The sequence below is a fragment of the Phocoena sinus genome, chromosome 15 (assembly GCF_008692025.1).
Source record: "Phocoena sinus isolate mPhoSin1 chromosome 15, mPhoSin1.pri, whole genome shotgun sequence".
Classification (NCBI taxonomy): domain Eukaryota; kingdom Metazoa; phylum Chordata; class Mammalia; order Artiodactyla; family Phocoenidae; genus Phocoena; species Phocoena sinus.
The window spans coordinates 46,216,217-46,234,973 of NC_045777.1; positions in this window are offsets into that span (position 1 = coordinate 46,216,217).

The window sequence follows — 18,757 nt, forward strand, 5'->3', positions numbered from 1 at the left end:
CCACTCAGGGGGGTCCTTGGCGAGGCATTTCCTTTCTCTCTTCCTTGCCTGGGGATGTGTGAAGTGCTCACCTTTCATGAGCTTTGCTCATTGCTTGTGGCAAATCCGTGTGCTTCTTGTTCTGTCAATGAACGAACCACAGGCTGCAAAACAAAACCGTTGGGAAGCAAGGTCATCAGCATTTGGGAACCTTGCTTCACTCTCTTGGGTGTCCCCTGTATTTCCCCTGATTACTCCTAAATTTTTTTGATCAAAAAATAATCTGCACATTTCAACAAATGTGTGACCGGCAACATTCAATAGAAAAGTGATCCCCCTCCCAAAAGCTCTTTATGATGCCAAACGCAGACCTCGAGTAATAGCGATCTTCCTTCATTTCTCCCTGATTTAGCACGAATATTTTTCAAGTCTCCTCTTGGGGCCTAGCAATGTTCTGGTACCTTCTTCATGCTGGGAGCAACCGTTTCTACCTAGTTGCCCTAGTCCCAAACTGGAGCATACAGTTTTAAAATGAGATACCCCCTTCCGCCCCCCGCTGCCCCAAACCCTCAGAATCTACCTTTTTCCATTTTGTTTCTCTGTGTTGAACTGAGTCACCTGCCATCGGTGGAACCTGTGTCCAGGAAGGGTTGACACCCGGGCGGTATCCTCAGCCAGCCTGGGTCAGAACCGATTCAGGCTGCCCAGCCTCAGCAGTTAGGATCCCGGGGTGGGGTGGACCCAGGCCACCTGCACACTGTGACACAGTTATCCCAGTTTGGTTCTGCCTGGAGCAGGACTCCACCTGGTTCTGGAAAGATGGCCCGACATGGGAGCCCTGTCTATACTGAAGGCCTCACTTGGAAGTCGGGAAAAAGCTGAAGCGATGCTAGGACGGCGGAGAGGCGGGGCGGGGGCGGGGGAACGTGGACCAGATCGCCCTCAGCTGTCCTAGCAGAAATGCTGGCGTAGACTGCAGCCCGTGACAGACAGCTCCTTATTTGTAAGTAGTTAATGTTTCTTAGCAAGCACTTCTGAAAAAAATAGGTATGTAATGACAGCACTCACTGGAAAACAGGCCGATTAGAAAATGCACTAACTTATCTGGTATTCATTTGAAAAGTAAATGGCTGCGCGGCAAGGTGAGAGTTCACTATCAATTCAAATATTTTCCCCGTCATAGGCTCTGGCACTCCTGCTTTAATTCAAGCAGAAACACAAGTATGAATAATCAAACTAGATGACGCTCATCAAGAACCTTTGTGCCTTGCACCATTTCAAATGGTCATTGAAGCTTAATGGCAAAAAATTTACATTCTTCCTTTAATTTGTATTCCATTCCTTCCTTCTGAGTGATGTGATTGTGGCTTGCTGCTGCCCCTCGTATTATCTTGATGCAAATGCCTGTTGTGTGTGCCTGGGTCCAATTTCCTGGTTTTTGCCAGGGAGGGGAGTGCCTGCGAGAATAGTTCAAAATCAGGGTTATTTAAAGAGTTTATAACTACTGCTCCTAATGAGTGAAACAAGACAATTGATGAGCCGCCATCTGGAGACATCTTGATGGCCCCAGGTGCACAGATGCCCACAAATGGAAATAAAATCAACAGGAAAATCACTGTTTTCTTGTCTCCCTGTCCTCGGCTCGCAAATTGACTTTATTCTGGTTGCCATCTACAAAAGAATTAAGAAAATTGTAATTCAAGCAAAACTCCCTTTGCTGCGCCAAGCTCGCTGGGGAGGAACGCTTTACGCAGACACTGGGCGTTGTTGGCCAAACACTGCAAACGTCGGGCCCCCAGGGCTATCCTGGAATGTAATGTATGCACAGACTAATTTATGATGCGGTGACTAATTTCCATGTCTTGTGCTTAGAGTTGCCTGGCTAATTACATGGATGTTTTCTTAACTTTGGTAATTACGCTCTGTGCCTTCACCGGGCGCCCAGCGAATGAGCAAGGGCGGATCACGGTCCTCCGAGCCAGGCGGGTCCAGGCTTGCCTGGAGCGCGCGCCCGCGCCGCGGGGCCATCATCCCTGATCAGAAGCCTCGTCAGCTTTGACCAGCGCCCACAGGCTGCAAAGTAAGCATCTGGAGAAATATTTGATGGAACGCTCCGTAATTAGATGGACTGGCTTCATTAGGAGAACTTTGCGGGCAAAGGGAAGCCGGCGGGTCTGTGCGGGGATCTGAAGGTTTGCAGCCTCCTCCCGGGAGGCCGGAGCACAAAGCTCTGCCCGCTGTGCGCGCCCACGCTGGGGCGGCTGTGCTTCCAAAGCGGCCCCGTGGGGTCTGCGAGTCCAGGGCTGGGGTCCAGAGGCCAGCCGCCCTGCAGCAGCCTTGCCAGGACGACCTCAGTCCCACTCATCTGGTCCCCTCCAGCCCCCTCCAGCCCCGATAAGACAAACAGGAGAACTCAGATGCGGTGGCCCTGTGCGAGCTGGCCCTTGGAAGCATTTCTGGAGGTTGGGAGGAGGCTGGGGACTGTGGACCACTATATTTCTCGCATTCCAGGGCCTGCTACCCCAGCACAAAATTCAAACATCCCAAGCAAACACTTAGCTCTTTAGGAACCAAGGTCTTAATTGTCCAATCCCATCAGTCAGAGCTTTCAAATGAAAATCGGCCCTGGTCATTAGCATTAGGCTGCCCGGCATGGCAGAGGGATGATGTGGGGCTGGAATGTGGATACAGCACACACCTGGGAGGCATGTACCCCCCACCAGACGGAACCTTTCCATAATCAGGGACCACGGTGGGCAAAAGGAGAAAGGAGGGGTAATAGTCACCAATGCATCACAAACTCATCATTTCACTCACTCTGCTCGCAGCTGGGGGACATCTCATCTTTCTCCCGCATGGGGAAGCAAGGGAGAGGCTGAGGTATATGTGGGTTTGTTTGTGCGCGTGGTAGCTCAGTGATTTTGGGCTTTCTGCGACTTTAATTTTGACATACGGTCAGAAAAACGTGAAAAGATTCCAATAATCTGTTCCCAGTCTACCAAATTAAAATGGTTCCCTCTGCTTTATAGAAATGATTTGTGCATCAGACCAGTCAAGATATAAAAAATGATCTGTCCCCTAAATATCTCATTAGATACAAACATTCGGTGAAATGCACTTCAAGCCACTCACGATATCAATTTTAAACCCAGCCAACCAGGTAACCTCACTCAAAACAGACCACGCTGAGGATATGTTGCTGTTGAATTTTTAACGGACCATTGAAAAGCATCAACAGGCTTTATTTTGAAATTCTAAAAATGGATTTCAAATGCATTGGAAAAGACTTCTTTGCAGAATGATGAAATCTATATTGGAGCTACTACTAAATCCCTTTTTAAAGTTTAGCCTCCCAGTTAAAGAATTAACGTTGCAATGGACATTACCTTCAGTTGCATAAAAAGCAAAAGAAATGAGTAGAGAGAATGCTGGAGATATTCACATCTCAGACATCAAACGGGACATTTGTGGGGTAAATATTCCTGCCAGCATGGCTTCCCAATCAACCAAGAAAGGAGACGCACAAGCAAATCGCAAACATTGGGTAGAATCTACTCGTGCCGTGTCTGGAATCCCAGGCAGCCCTGATGGGAGGAAGCATTCCTTGCTTGGTTATGTTTTGCTGTCAGAACAGCCCTCTCTGAAAAAAAATAGTCCTCCTTTCATCCATTCAAGGGAGGCCGATGTGCTTGCTCATGTGATGTCGAAGAAAGGAAAGCAACAAGAAATGTAATTATTTTGGCACATTCTTTTTTAAAAGGTTATTATTCTTACTTAATGCAAAGTGGTTTACACCGCCATTATGAAAGGGGGCCCACGTCCTTGGTCTCTAAACTGTGACCACTCTGAAGATTCAATGCCAGACACGGAGGCAGGAGGCACAGAGGCCGTCACGAAGAGTTGGATGACAAACTGCAGGGAGGAGTCATCTCAGAGCTGTGAGAAATGCAGAGCTTTCCCTCTTCTTTCCAGCATTTTCTCTGCCCTACATTTCACTCCATTTTACCTTGTGAGAAGGAGAAAACAGTTTTGGGGGGTGGGGTCTGTCCCTCATTCATCCATCGTTTTCTCCCCCAGATGACTTTGATTTATCCTGTGTACAGATACATGACCTGGACTGTGTCATTCCTCTGCAATGAGTTCTGGAGAATTATCCATTTGAATCATCATCACGCTGCCCTGCCTGCTGGGAGAGCAGTTCTGGGTACCTGTTAACTGTTGTGCGTGAACAGTCCCTGGTTTGGGGGAGAAGTGTGCCCGTTCCTGTCCCCGCTCCATTGTGTCTTTTTTTTTTTTTTTTTTTTTTTTTTTTTTTTTTTTTTTTTTATGCGTTACGCGGGCCTCTCACCGTTGTGGCCTCTCCCGTTGCGGAGGACAGGCTCCGGACGCGCAGGCTCAGCGGCCACGGCTCACGGGCCCAGCCGCTCCGCGGCATGTGGGATCTTCCCAGACCGGGGCACGAACCCGTGTCCCCTGCATCGGCAGGCGGACTCCCAACCACTGCGCCACCAGGGAAGCCCCCATTGTGTCTTAAAGACGGTTTGATGCCAGGAGATGGAAAGAACCCCCAAACTCTGCTCTCTTTCCATCCACACTGCGGCTACGGAGGGGGCCGAGATGTTCCACCACAAAATGTCATTTGCAAGCAGATCAAAGTCCCCCCTCTCCCCATAACTCACGGGCCTTATCATGCTCCTTGTGGCATCCAGGGGAAGGAAAGGATCAAAGTCATAAATAGAGGCCGAATCACTGAGGAGTAATTTACATGCACAGTAGGTGGGAGTGAGTTTGTACATAAAGGTCTCTTTGAAGAGGAAAAAATTTGCTGCCTTTCTAGCAAATTTGGAAGAAGCCCAAGAGAGGAAGCCTTTCCACGGGAGGGCTTGGCTTTGCTTTGACAGTGACCACGGTGCTCTGACAGTCACACGTGTGCGCGAGGGCAGACCTTAAAGGCTGCAGAGGGTTTGTAAACACACGCTTGTTCATTCCCTGCCCGCGTGGCAAAAAGGCTCAAACTTAGCATCGGAGTTAATAACTCCAGCCAGAAGCCTGCCTTGAAAGAATTTCACCATGCCCTGGCTTTTCTTATCATGAAAACTACGTTTCCCTACTGTGTCCACTCCTATCACTGATAAATTTATTTGAAATTAAAGATAGGCTTAAAACTCCACCAGACGGAGAGATTTGCACCATATTTTCCCGCAGAGTAATAATTATATTGGAAAGAAAAGTGCTTTTATGTACATGTGTGTGTCTCCGGATTAAGTGAGGTGCTGGTATTCTACTACAAATGGAAGTGTCTTCTCTCTTTTCAGGATGTAGGCATAAGAACTGGCTTGTTTTTTTTTGCGGTACGCGGGCCTCTCACTGTTGTGGCCCCTCCCGTTGCGGAGCACAGGCTCCGGACGCGCAGGCTCAGCGGCCATGGCTCACGGGCCCAGCCGCTCCGCGGCATGTGGGATCCTCCCGGATCGGGGCACGAACCCGTGTCCCCTGCATGGGCAGGCGGACTCTCAACCACTGTGCCACCAGGGAAGCCCAAGAACTGGCTTTTGAAAGCAGTCAAATTCATGTTTGTGAAAAGAAAAAGAAAAAAAAAACCTCAGAAAGAAGTAAAGATGAATTTAGCCTTTTATTTAAGACCAAGCATGGGTTCTCTCACTCTGTCTGAATTTTAGATGCTGACATCATTCATGTGATTTAAATAATTAGGCTGATCATCACTTCCTTAACATAATTTCAGCACTCAACTAAAAAAAAAAAAAAAAAAAGATTTCTTTCAAAGACCCCTTCCTTAAATGTGCTCAGTGCTTTCTGTATCATGCAGGCCAGTTTAATTCAGCTCCGCTCTGTCTGCCCAGCTAAACAATTGCTTTTCAGTTTCTGGAGAGTGTGGTCAATGCAGCAAAGAATACCCATCTAGAGACAGAGATGGCCTTGGACACTTTTGCTCAGCAAAACTTGACATCTGAAGTCTCACTCTTTATTAATCTCTTGTCAAAGAGTGAGTCAAGATTTCTGAAAAAAGGTCAGTGTGGTATAAATCATTATTAATGATTCAATAATGAGTGAGATTAAAAATGGAAGAATGAATCATTTAAGAATGGTGACCAGGCATCCCGTTTATAAATAGTCCATCTCTCGATGGCCATGCCTCTCCACCTGCAGCCTGCTTTTCTCTGCAGTTCCGGACCCCGTGGACAACTCTTGTACTTGACGGTTTAAGAGAGTGACCTGAGATTACAACCTCATGTAGTAGAGACTAGTATTATCTATTTTAACAGATTAGAAGCAGAAGCATGGAGAGATTAAGTCACTTGCCCAGGGTGACACAGATAGTACCAGGTGCAGCCAGGGTTGAACCCATCTATGAGTTCAGGGAAGTCTGTTGTTAGTGTTGATTCACCTCGGCTGAGGGCCCCAGGCCTCACTACACTCAGAACAGGTCCCAGTCAACAGCGTTTTTTGAACAAGGGCCTCAGCAGACTGAGTCACACCAGCTTGGACTCTGAATTTTGTCCTGAATTTGTCCTGTATTCACATGGTTACAGGTTGCAAAAATGACACCCTCTAAGTGTGTGCACGGAGGCCCAGCACCATTTCCATGCCTAGCCTTAGAGTTTCATTTGACTGGATCCCTCTGCTGCTCCGTGCTTATTCAAACAGAAAGTTGCCCTCCGCATCTCTCTAATTGGAGACAGCCTCACTGGGTCCAGTTCCTTGTAATCAAAGAGCAAAAGTGAAACAACACTCAGAGATGCACTGAATATGAGGTCTCCGCAACCATCTTCCAGCTCTTTGCCTGCAGTCTGGCCTTGACCCTGTGGGCACCATTCCCAGATGGTGTTGTCCCACTGTCGAAGGGCATTTGTTGGATACATTCTGAGACAGTCACCAGGAACCCAGTCACTCATTTACCTTGTGTGGGTTGGTTATCTTCTGCTGCAGATCAAACCATTGCAAGCCTTAGTGGCTCAAAACAGTTACATTTGTTTTGCTCAAGAATCTGTACTTTGAGCAGGTTTGGCAGATGTCATGGGGTGCGCAGTGTTCCCCCAAATAAATTCATGTTGGATTCTTACCTCCAGTAGCTCAGAATATGACTGAGGGTCTTTTTAGTGATGAAGTTAAAACAAGGTCATTAGGGTGCACACTTATTCCATATGACTGGTGTCCTTATAAGAAGAGGAAATTTGGTTGCAGACATGGACAGAGGAGAGGTGATGGGAAGGCCCAGCAGGGAGAAGACACCCTTTCAAGTCAGGGAGAGAGGCCTGGTACACATCCTTCCTTCTAGCCCTCAGAAAGAACCAACCCCGCAGATGCCTTGATCGTGGACCTCCAGCCTCCAGAACTTTGAGAAAATAAATCTCTGTTGTTTAAGCCACCTGGTCTGTGGTACTTTGTTCTGACCACCCTTGCAGACTAATAGGGTAGGGCTCACCCATCCATGCTCTACGTGGTGTTGACTGGGCATCTTGAAGGCTGGGGGCTGGATTCACCCCAAGGCTCCTCACTCATATATCTGACGGTTGATGCTGGTTTTTGGCTAGAGCTCAGCCTGGGGCTGTGACACCTCCACGTGGCCTCCCTGCCTGCCTGGGTTTCCTCATGACATGGTGTTTGAGTTCTGAGCCAGCCAGGTAGAAGCTACTCTTTTTATGACTTAGGTCACAAGTCACTCAGAGACACGCCTGCTGCATCCTGTCCATTAGAAGTGAGTCATAATGCCCATATCATATTCCACAGGAGGGGAACTAGACACCCTACCTTTTGGTGAGATGAGAGCGAAAACATTTGCAGACATATTTTAAATCAGGCAAACCAATCAACAACCTTGTTTGAACAAGGGCTTCAGCAGACTGAGTCACACCAGCTTGGACTCTGAATTTGTCCTGTTGTATTCACATGAGTAAAGTGTGTGCATGGGGGCCTCACTGTATGTGGTCAGCAGAATTCATTGAACTGGACATTGTCAGATACTTAAAGCTAATACCAACTACAGAAAACACAAAAGTCTTAGCACCGTCCTTTCATTGAATAGTGGTTACCCTACCCTGCCCTGTTGTAAAAGTGCATCCCCATGTGATGCTTGAACTAAAGGGCCACAGGAAATTTAGCCAGGCAGAGGTTGGAAGTACTCTGATCCCACCCCAGGGGATTGGTTGTTGATTTCTGCTGTCATGCAGTGATAATTAAGTCAAAGATTGAAGTAGATGTGGCATTTTATACCCATAGGGATGATGACTAATGATATTTTCACTAAGGTTTTGTGCATTGAAGACAAGTTTATGAGTAGGAGACAACACATCAGGGGCAGAGAATGGAATCTGGGTGTGCAAGGAGGCCAAATCAGAAGATCTGGGGTTTGTGCAACTTGCCACTGGGAGAACTTCTGTCTCTGACCTCACAGCAATAGGGAAACTTCCAGCTGGGGAAAGACAAAGGAACTCTCTTCTCTCCACTGGGAACATCAGCTACCTCTCCACCATTTCTTCAAACTTTTCCACAAGAGTAGCCCAAGTTAGGCAATTGGATAGTTGGAGATTACGACAGGAAGGCTGTGGCTATTTCTTTCACCAACCCAAATTCTTCTTTTCTATTACAGGAAGACTGAAAGCTGCTGTCCCCCAAGAAAAGACTCTTACTTAGTCATCCATTAGGGGCACCTGCTCATGCCTGCAAATCACCGGGACACCCCATCACTCTCAGGAAGCATAAATATTAATGGGTGCATGGCCTGGGCACTGAGGGCCACATAGCATTTACTATAACAGAGAGGAGGTTGCAGCATGACCAGGGGAAACATCATTAGTGAGGCAGGTGGTGTGTGCATTAAGCAGTGTCTTCACCATAGAGAGAGATGCCTGGGAGGGCAAGCTTGAGAGCTGAGAGCTTCGTATTCAACTGGCTTTGGACCCATGATTCAGTTGCAAAAATCTTTCACCTGGTGCAACTGTGACCTCTCTGATCAACTTAGCAGTAGCATAAAAATGGTAGCATCTTTGCTCTCTCCCTCGTTTGAACTCCATCTAAATTAGCAAAAGTGAAAAAAGATAGAAGGAACACAATCCATCGTCGATGAAGTAGGAACCTGTAACCACATCACACCACAAACTATGAAACATGCCCGGCAAATGCTGAGAAATCTAGATTGAGATCCGGGAGTAAGCAGACTGCTGACACATGCGGCCTCAAACTCTCATAAGGGTCTGTATTTCTTTAAAAGTATCTGTTAACACCAAGAAGAACACACCCAAGGATTCTTAGAGAGTTGAGATACAGTTTCATGGGCAGCGCAGGTAGGGAATGTCTTTATTTCTATCAGAAGTTATCCACTGCTCACAGTGAGGACAGGGGCGAAGGGGTAGCTAAAAAAGATATTGGTATGATGGTAGTCTGTTTCTGTTGCCTGTGACCTGGCCTTCTACCCAAGGAAACCCCCCAGAGAGAGAGCTAGGGGAGGGGTGGGAAGTGGACAGCCAGAACCTGACTACAACCCAGAGCGCGGGTGCCCTAATGAGCTTGCCATGAGTGACGCCAGCCCAGGAACATAAGACTTGAGGAAAGATGTGCCCTTAAGGCAAGGAACTTAAAAGTACAGGGGGAAAACACTAGAAAATAGAGAGATGGTATGTAGGCTTGAGATCACTGAACAAAATGAAATGGAAAAGTCAACTATAAATAATGATTACAAATAAGATGATAGACATGGAGACAAAAGAGACCTACATATCCATAATTACTGTTTCTGAAGAAGAAAATAGGAAAACGGAACAATAGACTCAAGAATATAATAGAAGAAAACTTTATTAAGATAAGAAAACGTTGGGACTTCCCTGGTGGTACAGTGGTTAAGAATCCGCCTGCCAATGCAGGGGACAGGGGTTCGATCCCTGGTCCGGGAAGATCCCACATGTCACGGAGCAACTAAACCCATGTGCCGCAACTACTGAAGCCCAAGCGTCTACAGCCCATGTTCCGTAACAAAAGAAACCACCGCAATGAGAAGCCCCCGCTTGCTGCAACTAGAGAAAGCCCATGCACAGCAACAAAGACCCAACACAACAACAACAACAAAAAGTGTTAATAGAACAAAATGTCCCAGAATAAAGGATGTGCAATGATCAACCTAAGGTACCTGCTGGGGAAGCCACTGACCTCCAAGGTGAAAGAATCATAAAGACATCCATGTAGAAATATTTCAACATTCAGCATAGATTTTGAGAGTCTACCATGTGCCAGACACTGTACTTTGAGGATTCCGTGGTGAACAAGATAATCAAAGTTCCTGCCCTCATGGACTTTTCCAGTTTAGGCTGTGGGGTGGGAGGGTTGGAAAACAGAAAATAAATATGTAAACAAATAGAATATTCCATATAATCTACCCCCCCATAGACCACCTCTCCTATTTTTTTTGACAATTTATAAAATTTTATAATAAAGGAACATCTGAGACCACAGTCTTCCAGTTTTGCATACATCGTTTCTTTGTATATCATTACCTTAACTGCTCTTCCTGATAATGTACACTTTATTTTTTAAATAAATTTATTTATTTATTTTTGGCTGTGTTGAGTCTTCACTGCTGCACGCGGGCTTTCTCTAGTTGCGGCGAGTGGGAGTTCCTCTTCGTTGCAGTGCTCGGGCTTTTCATTGCAGTGTCTTCTTTTGTTGTGGAGCACAGGCTGTAGATGCATGGGCTTCAGTAACTGTGGCACACGGGCTCAGTACCTCTCCTACTTTGAACGTTTGAGTTGCATAAATGTTTGGAGAGATGTCCAGGATGGTGTTCACCAAATGTTGAAAACTGTGATTTCTAGGCAGAAAAGCTTGCTTTTTCCTTTGTATTGTTATAGATCACTTGAAAATGAGCATGTGCTTAAAAAGTCTAAATAAAAACCTTATTCTAGGGAATTCCCTGGCAGTCCAATGGTTAGGACTCGACGCTTTCACTGCCGTGGCCCAGGTTCAATCCCTGGTCCGGGAACTAAGATCCTGCAAGCTGCATGGTGTGTCCAAAAAGAATACCCCAAAACTTATTCTAAAATTAATAAACAGAAGCATAGTGATGGGGCCAGTTGACCTTCCATCCCTGATCTGCTTTTCCTCCTCTGCTCCTTATGGATGCTCCTCAGCTTCTCAAAGCGGCTCAGTCTGGATGGTGGATAATTTACATGTCAATAGACCGTCTGGACTGAACTGGAGGCTAGGAGATGAGACAGGTCATCTGGTGGTGTTGTGAGGCTCCTGGGAAGAATAGGCTCTCGTCCTGCTCTCCTGACTTTTAATTCTTTTGGAATAAGACCTTTTAGGCCAAGTTCTCTGTGCCAAGGATGGGGCTAGCATTCAGGGACTAAGAATCACAATCCAGCGTATCTCTGAAATCAGAAAACAAATACTATTTACCTCATGCCAGCCAGCAAGAAGGGCTTTCATATTTCCTTTAAAAATCACTGTCCTGGGCTTCCCTGGTGGTACAGTGATTGAGAGTCTGCCTGCCAATGCAGGGGACACGGGTTCGTGCCCCAGTCCGGGAAAATCCCACATGCCGCGGAGTGGCTGGGCCCGTGAGCCGTGGCCGCTGAGCCTGCGCGTCCAGAGCCTGTGCTCCGCAACGGGAGAGGCCACAACGGTGAGAGGCCCGTGTACTGCAAAAAAATAAAAAATAAAAAAAATCACTGTCCTAAATGTGCTAGGAAAACACTAACTATTTTGTCTGTGGAAACTTGGTGTAAGGAGCAAATGGCAAATTTGTTGAGTGCCTGCTACATATATGACAGGTACATCATTTCGTTTAATCCTCATCAGAGCCCTATGGCCTGGGTATACCATTTTATTTGAGGAAACTGAAGTTCAGAGAAGGCAAGTAAGTTGACCAAGGGCACACAGCTACTGAGTGGCAGAGTCAAGAACCACAACCAGGTCTGTCTGGGAAACTAGAATCTCTTCTCACTGAAGGGTTTCTGGACAAGGAAGACTCCTGCTCACAGAGGTAAGAGTTTGCTCGGCATTCAAATCCTGATTTTACGAGTCCAACCAATATAAGAGCTACAAGGAGTGGGAAGAACAAGGACTTTGGTTGGCATTTCCAGGATCGCTTATAAATATCAGTGGACACGTCTTGTGACACAGAAGCCAATGACTGAGGAGTTTCATCATTGCTTGAACCAGTTTTTTGGGAGCCAGAGAACCATGAGACAGGAAGTCAGGGGTTGGCATGGCATATCCCCATCTGTTTTTCTGCAGATGCCCAGATTCACATGCTGAGTGGATACTCAGGCAGTATTTGTAATAATAAAAACTTGACACAAGCCTAGGTGTGTGTCAGAGAGGGAACAGTTAAATAAACTACAGCCATACCTATGCAGTCATGGAAAAGAATGATATCAAGCCCTGTGTGCTGATGTAGAATGATCCCCAGGACACAGAGGTAAATATAAGACCAAGATGCAGACCAGTGTATTTTTTTATGCTCTCATTTATGTTACAAAAGATGTATTAGATTGAATGATATGACAATCCAATTTTTTGTAGGTCAAAAATGTTTCAACAATGGCAACTTGTAACACACACAAGCGCACACACACGTTTGTTAGTATAAACATATAATGCATAGGAACCTAGTAACAGAGGATGTATCCTGGGTAGGTGACTGGGGACTAGAGGTCTGAGGTAGAAGGATAGGAAATTTACTTCCAAGGGTGGGTACTACTTATGTAAAATAAAAATAATGAAAAGGAAAAGGAAATATACTTGGAGTGTTTACTCTGGTTGCAGGTTGCCCAATTTATAACAGATTCTGGATCCAAATATTAAACAATTTGAGTCAGATTTTTCATTTCATCAAATTCTGATGTGATGGAGGAATCAGGCTCCCTGACTTCAGACTATACTACAAAGCTACAGTAATCAAGACAGAATGGTACTGGCACAAAAACACAAATATAGATCAATGGAACAGGATAGAAAGCCCAAAGATAAACCCACACACATATGGTCAACTTATCTTTGATAAAGGAGGCAAGCATATACAATGGAGAAAAGACAGCTTCTACAATAAGTGCTGCTGGGAAAACTGGACAGCTACATGTAAAAGAATGAAATTAGAACACTCCCTAACACTGTATACAAAAATAAACTCCAAATGGATTAAAGACCTAAATGTAAGTCCAGACACTATAAAACTCTTAGAGGAAAACATAGGCAGAACACTCTATGACATAAATCACAGCAAGATCCTTTTTGACCCACCTCCTAGAGAAATGGAAATAAAAACAAAAATAAACAAATGGGACCTAATGAAACTTAAAAGCTTTTGCACAGCAAAGGAAACCATAAACAAGATGAAAAGACAACCCTCAGAATGGGAGAAAATATTTGCAAATGAAGCAACAGACAAAGGATTAATCTCCAAAATATACAAGCAGCTCATGCAGCTCAATATCAAAAAAACAAACAATCCAATCCAAAAATGGGCAGAAGACCTAAATAGACATTTCTCCAAAGAAGATATACAGATGGCCAACAAACACATGAAAGGTTGCTCAACATCGTTAATCAGTATGAGGTATCACCTCATACTGGTCAGAATGGCCATCATCAAAAAATCTACAAACAATAAATGCTGGAGAGGGTGTGGACAAAAGGGAAACCTCTTGCATTGTTGGTGGGAATGTAAATTGATACAGCCACTATGGAGAACAGTATGGAGGTTCCTTAAAAAACTAAAAATAGAACTACCATATGACCCAGCAATCCCACTACTAGGCGTATACCTTGAGAAAACCATAATTCAAAAAGTGTCATGTACCACAATATTCATCGCAGCACTATTTACAATACCCAGGACATGGAAGTAACCTATGTGTCCATCAACAGATGAATGGATAAAGAAGCTGTGGCACATATATATGATGGAATATTACTCAGCCATAAAAAGAAATGAACTTGAGTTATTTATAGTGAGGTGGATGGACCTAGAGTCTGTCATACAGAGTGAAGTAAGTCAGAAAGAGAAAAACAAATACTGTATGCTAACACATATATATGGAATCTAAAAAAAAAAGAAAATGGTTCTGAAGAACCTAGGGGCAGGACAGGAATAAAGACGCATACGTAGAGAATGGACTTGAGGACACGGGAAGGGGAGGGGGAAGGGTAAGCTGGGATGAAGTGAGAGAGTGGCATGGATATATATACACTACCAGATGTAAAATAGATAGCTAGTGGGAAGCAGCTACATAGCACAGGGAGATCAGCTCGGTGCTTTGCAACCACCTAGAGAGGTGGGATAAGGAGGGTGGGAGGCAGGTGCAAGAGGGAGGGGATATGGGGATATATGTGTATATATAGCCGATTCACTTTGTTATACAGCAGAAACTAACACACCATCGTAAAGCAATTATACTCCAATAAAGATGTTAAAAAATAATAAAATAACATAAAAATAAAAAGGAGAAACATTTCCCAATGAATCTTAAAAGAGCATTACAAGAGATGAAAATTGCAGGCCAATCTCACTCTCATGAACATAGGTGCAAAAACACTAAACAAAATATTAGAAAATCAAATCCAGTGATAGGCAACATGGATAGTGCATCACAACATAATATGGCTCATTGCATAAAGGCAATAGTGATAAAAAAAATTCTGATGTGAGAATTGAAGTATATTTACTCTTTAATTTTGAGAATATTTTAAGCAAGAAGGATCATTTAACCAAAACGTGTCCCACTTTACTGACAATGGGAACAGATGGTTAAAATGGAAGGAGGAAGCCAACCCTGCATATACCTGCCTCTCTCCTTTAGTTATCCGTCTCCCGTGGTATGAACCTCTTCCAACCCTCTGATTTTTTTTTGAAAGAAGAAGATATGATGCACAATGACCATCAACACTACCCACACTGTCCAAACAGACCTCCGAGAGAAAATATGGTTTTGATTCAGTGACTTTGTTAGATCATAAAGATGATCCTATGGCTCAATTATGTCAGCTGATAAATTCATCTCTTGAGAATGTTTGGTCATCACAGAAAGGCTGGGATACTTTTAACATAAATGAAGGCGACCTCAGAAGCATAGCTATCCTCAGATAGAATTCTAGCCCTGGAAAGGATAGTAGCAATGGTGGATTAATTACGGTAATTGTCCCAGTTTGTTCCTGTCTCCCTATTACATGCCTTTTGGTAGTTTTTATCACACTGACTCTAGGTTTGGTTGTGTAACTTGCTTTGGCCAATGGGACGGTAGCAAACGTGATGTAAGTAGAGACAGGAAAGGCACTTGAGCTCTGGTCCGTGTTCTGCTCCTGAGGTCCTGCTGAGCTGCCATGTTGAATAAGCTGGAGGTTGAAAGACCACGTGAGGCTGAGATGAGCACCCCCAGCTGAGCCACCTCATACAAGGCAGACCCCAGCAGACCCGGCAGCGGACAGCGGACACGTGAGCGCGCCCAGCCAACGTCAAGTGCATCCAGTCCAGAGAGGCAGAGTCACCCAGCTGAGCCCAGTCCCAACTACGATTCTTTAGAATCATGACTAAATAAATAAATGATGGTTGTTTTAAGCCATTATATTCTGGGACAGTTTATTATATAAAAATATCCATCTTTTAAAATATTTGAGATAAAAAATACCAAAAAAATAGACTTCTTTTTATCTCCCCAGAAGTGATGTTTTATTTAATCCAGCCAACTCTTGAATATCTGAATAAACGAGGGATAGGGACATGATGGAAAACCCCAATTCACAGACAATCCCGAAGTCTACCATGTGTTGAAAAAGTTCTGGTGATAGATGGTGGTGATGGTTGCACAACCATGTGAATGTACTTAATGCTACTGAGCTGTACTCTGTGATGTATATTTTACAGGGCTTGAAAATATATATTTTACAGGGCTTGAAAATGTATATTTTACTACAATAAAAAAAAGAAAAAAAATGATAGCATCTGTTACTAGGTTCAACTTTGTTCTTCATTTTGGCCTGAATCAAGGGGAAAAAAAGGAGGCCTCCTGTGGTTCTGATCTCACCCAAGGCTCCTCTGCTACCAGACACTAATGAGCCCTGAAAGGAAACAAGGCAGGTGGCTGGGAAACGGGGGTGGGGTGGGGTGTGGGGACGGCGGAGTTGGTGATCTGGGTAATCAGCTTCTGGTAACGAGTCAGCCGCCCCAGGGGTCTGTGTAGGTGAGCACTTTTCTCTCCTTGCTCTTTTGATCAGCGTGAATCGTAATCAGCCAGGTCACGCTGTGGCTCCCCACCGATGCGCGTCCGAAGCTCGCGCGGTCCCCACACTCCAGAATAATAGGTGACCGACCCTAATGCGTGAATCTCGTGTTTGAAAAATAACATGTACTCTGCCTACTTCTAAAAGAGAATTTGATGCAGTGACAAGTCTGCTATGTTTATAACAGGAGCTGGTTGTTAGGCTCCCGCGGGCCAGCGCTCCCCTGCCTACCGTGGAGGGTTCCTCTGCACAGTGCCTGGACCGGCCTGTGGCTTTTTGTGTCTCTCCAGAGTGGGCAGCCCACAGGTTAGGGAGTCAGCGTCCCCAGGAGTCACCTCCAACCCATGAGGGACAGGAGATGGTGGACCAAGACCCAAGTTCCTTGACCCTTAGTGGGGCAGCTAGTCATTGGCTCTGCACGGTCTATTGGGGGCCCTCAGCTGCCCTCGGTGAAAACCGTTCATTGCCACATTTCCTGCTGGCTTTTCTCTCTTCCCTGTCTCCCTTCCCTGCTCCCTCACGGGGCTTCCTGGGGATCACAAATAGGGCAACTGCACCCAGTTCCTCATTTCACTGTATGCTTTCTGGAGGGGGAACACAAATTCAATAGAGTTACCACAACTGGTATTTGTGAATGAAAAGTATTGTGTCCCATCAGGAAACAAAGCCATCAAGCCATCACATTACAGCTTCCCCAAAGGTGCACCCGGAAGGAAACTCAGGATACTGGCCCCAGGTAGCTGAGGTACATATCAAAGGAATGATTTTGGTGAGCCCAGACTCTTTAATCTTCCCATATACAGAAAAGTGCTAAATTCCTTAACTTGAGATGTCTGGTTTTCTTTAATTAACAGTAATCTTTTGATGTTTTGACTGCCTGGTCTTTATTGCAAAAACTCCTATGTATCCTGACTTCCTCCCATCTCCCCTTGCCTCTTTGGAACAGTCCCTCAGAGCATCTGAAAGTCCTGTCTCCCTGGCTTGAAGTCCTCAGAATGTTTGCCAAATAAAATGTAACTCTCAACTTTTAAGTTGTGCATTTTTTTCAGTCGACATACTCAATATAAATTTTAGCTTCTTAGCAAGTAAGGTTAAGAAAAACACAAACCCTACTCTTCAACAGAGCCACGTAAAATATTCTGCCTTTTCAATTCATCACCATTATAGGGACTGTTCGTTCCTCCTCCAGGTAACTGTGTAGGAAGATGTATCCCGCTACCTGGAGTGAGTCACCCCAGGGTCGGGGCCCATCTTGGCTCTGGAGGAGCTTAATAAGGGTTGTTTAGGATAGAATGGCTGATAAGCGTTCTGAGGGACCAGTTTTCCCAATAAGGATGGTGTGAGAAGTCTTGGGAGTTTCCCTCCCAGGTGGTCCCACAGAAGGATGAACAGAGATACTGTATTTCTCTGGAGTCATCAGTGGAACCCAGATGTACCAGTTAGGGTAGTTTTGGCAGTTTGAAAACACATCTGAAAGTTACTTGAAGCTTCTCCCATCAGGAGGTGGAGTCTGTGTCTCCTCCCCTTGAATTAAGGGCCCACCGTTGTGACTCTGTGATGAGTAGAATGTGATGAAAACAAGTAGAATGTGTGAGCTTCGAGGCTGGGTTCGAAAAGGCTTTACTTTCCTCTTGGTTTCTCTTGGAACATTCTCTACGGGCCTTGGGCTACCATGTAAGAGATCTGACCTGACTACTCTGAGGCCACCAGATAGAGAGAAAGAGAGAGAGAGAGAGAGAAAGGGGGAGAGAGAGAGGGATAGAAAGAGAGAGAGACAGAGCGAGAAGGATGCATGGGGAGCCCCAGCTCCTCTAACCCCCAGCTGTTAAGTCTTTCAGCCCAGGGTCCAGACATAGAAGTAAAAATACCTTCAAAACGACCCCAGCCTCAGCCCCCAACAAACCCACTGGATCTGTGAGCCAAATCCTTGTTTTTCTTTTAAGTCACAATTTGTGGATGTCTTTGCTACATAGCATCAGATTGAATTTGTGGCACGTAACAGAATACCCAGCTAAAACACTGAGCCTCGTTTTCTTACTGACATGAAGTGTGGAGGTAGTTGGTTCTGGGGTTCATTCCTTCAGGTGCTCAGTGAGGTCAGGGATCTGAGTGAGTTTCTTTCTTTTTTTTTTTTAATTAATTAATTAATTTTTGGCTGTGTTGGGTCTTCGTTTCTGTGCGAGGGCTTTCTCTAGTTGTGGCAAGTGGGGGCCACTCTTCATCACGGTGCGCAGGCCTCTCACTTTTGTGGCCTCTCTTGTTGCGGAGCACAGGCTCCAGACGCGCAGGCTCAGTAGTTGTGGCTCACAGGCCTAGTTGCTCCGCGGCATGTGGGATCTTCCCAGACCAGGGCTCAAACCCGTGTCCCCTGAATTAGCAGGCAGATTCTCAACCACTGCGCCACCAGGGAAGCCCCCTGAGTGAGTTTCTTCATGAATATTTTGGCTTTCTCCTCAATACAGCAATACTGTAGCTGCAGATCCAAGTAACAAATTCTCACACAAGATCTAAAGGTGGGCAGGAAGGGGCATTTTTGCCCTGTGTGTCT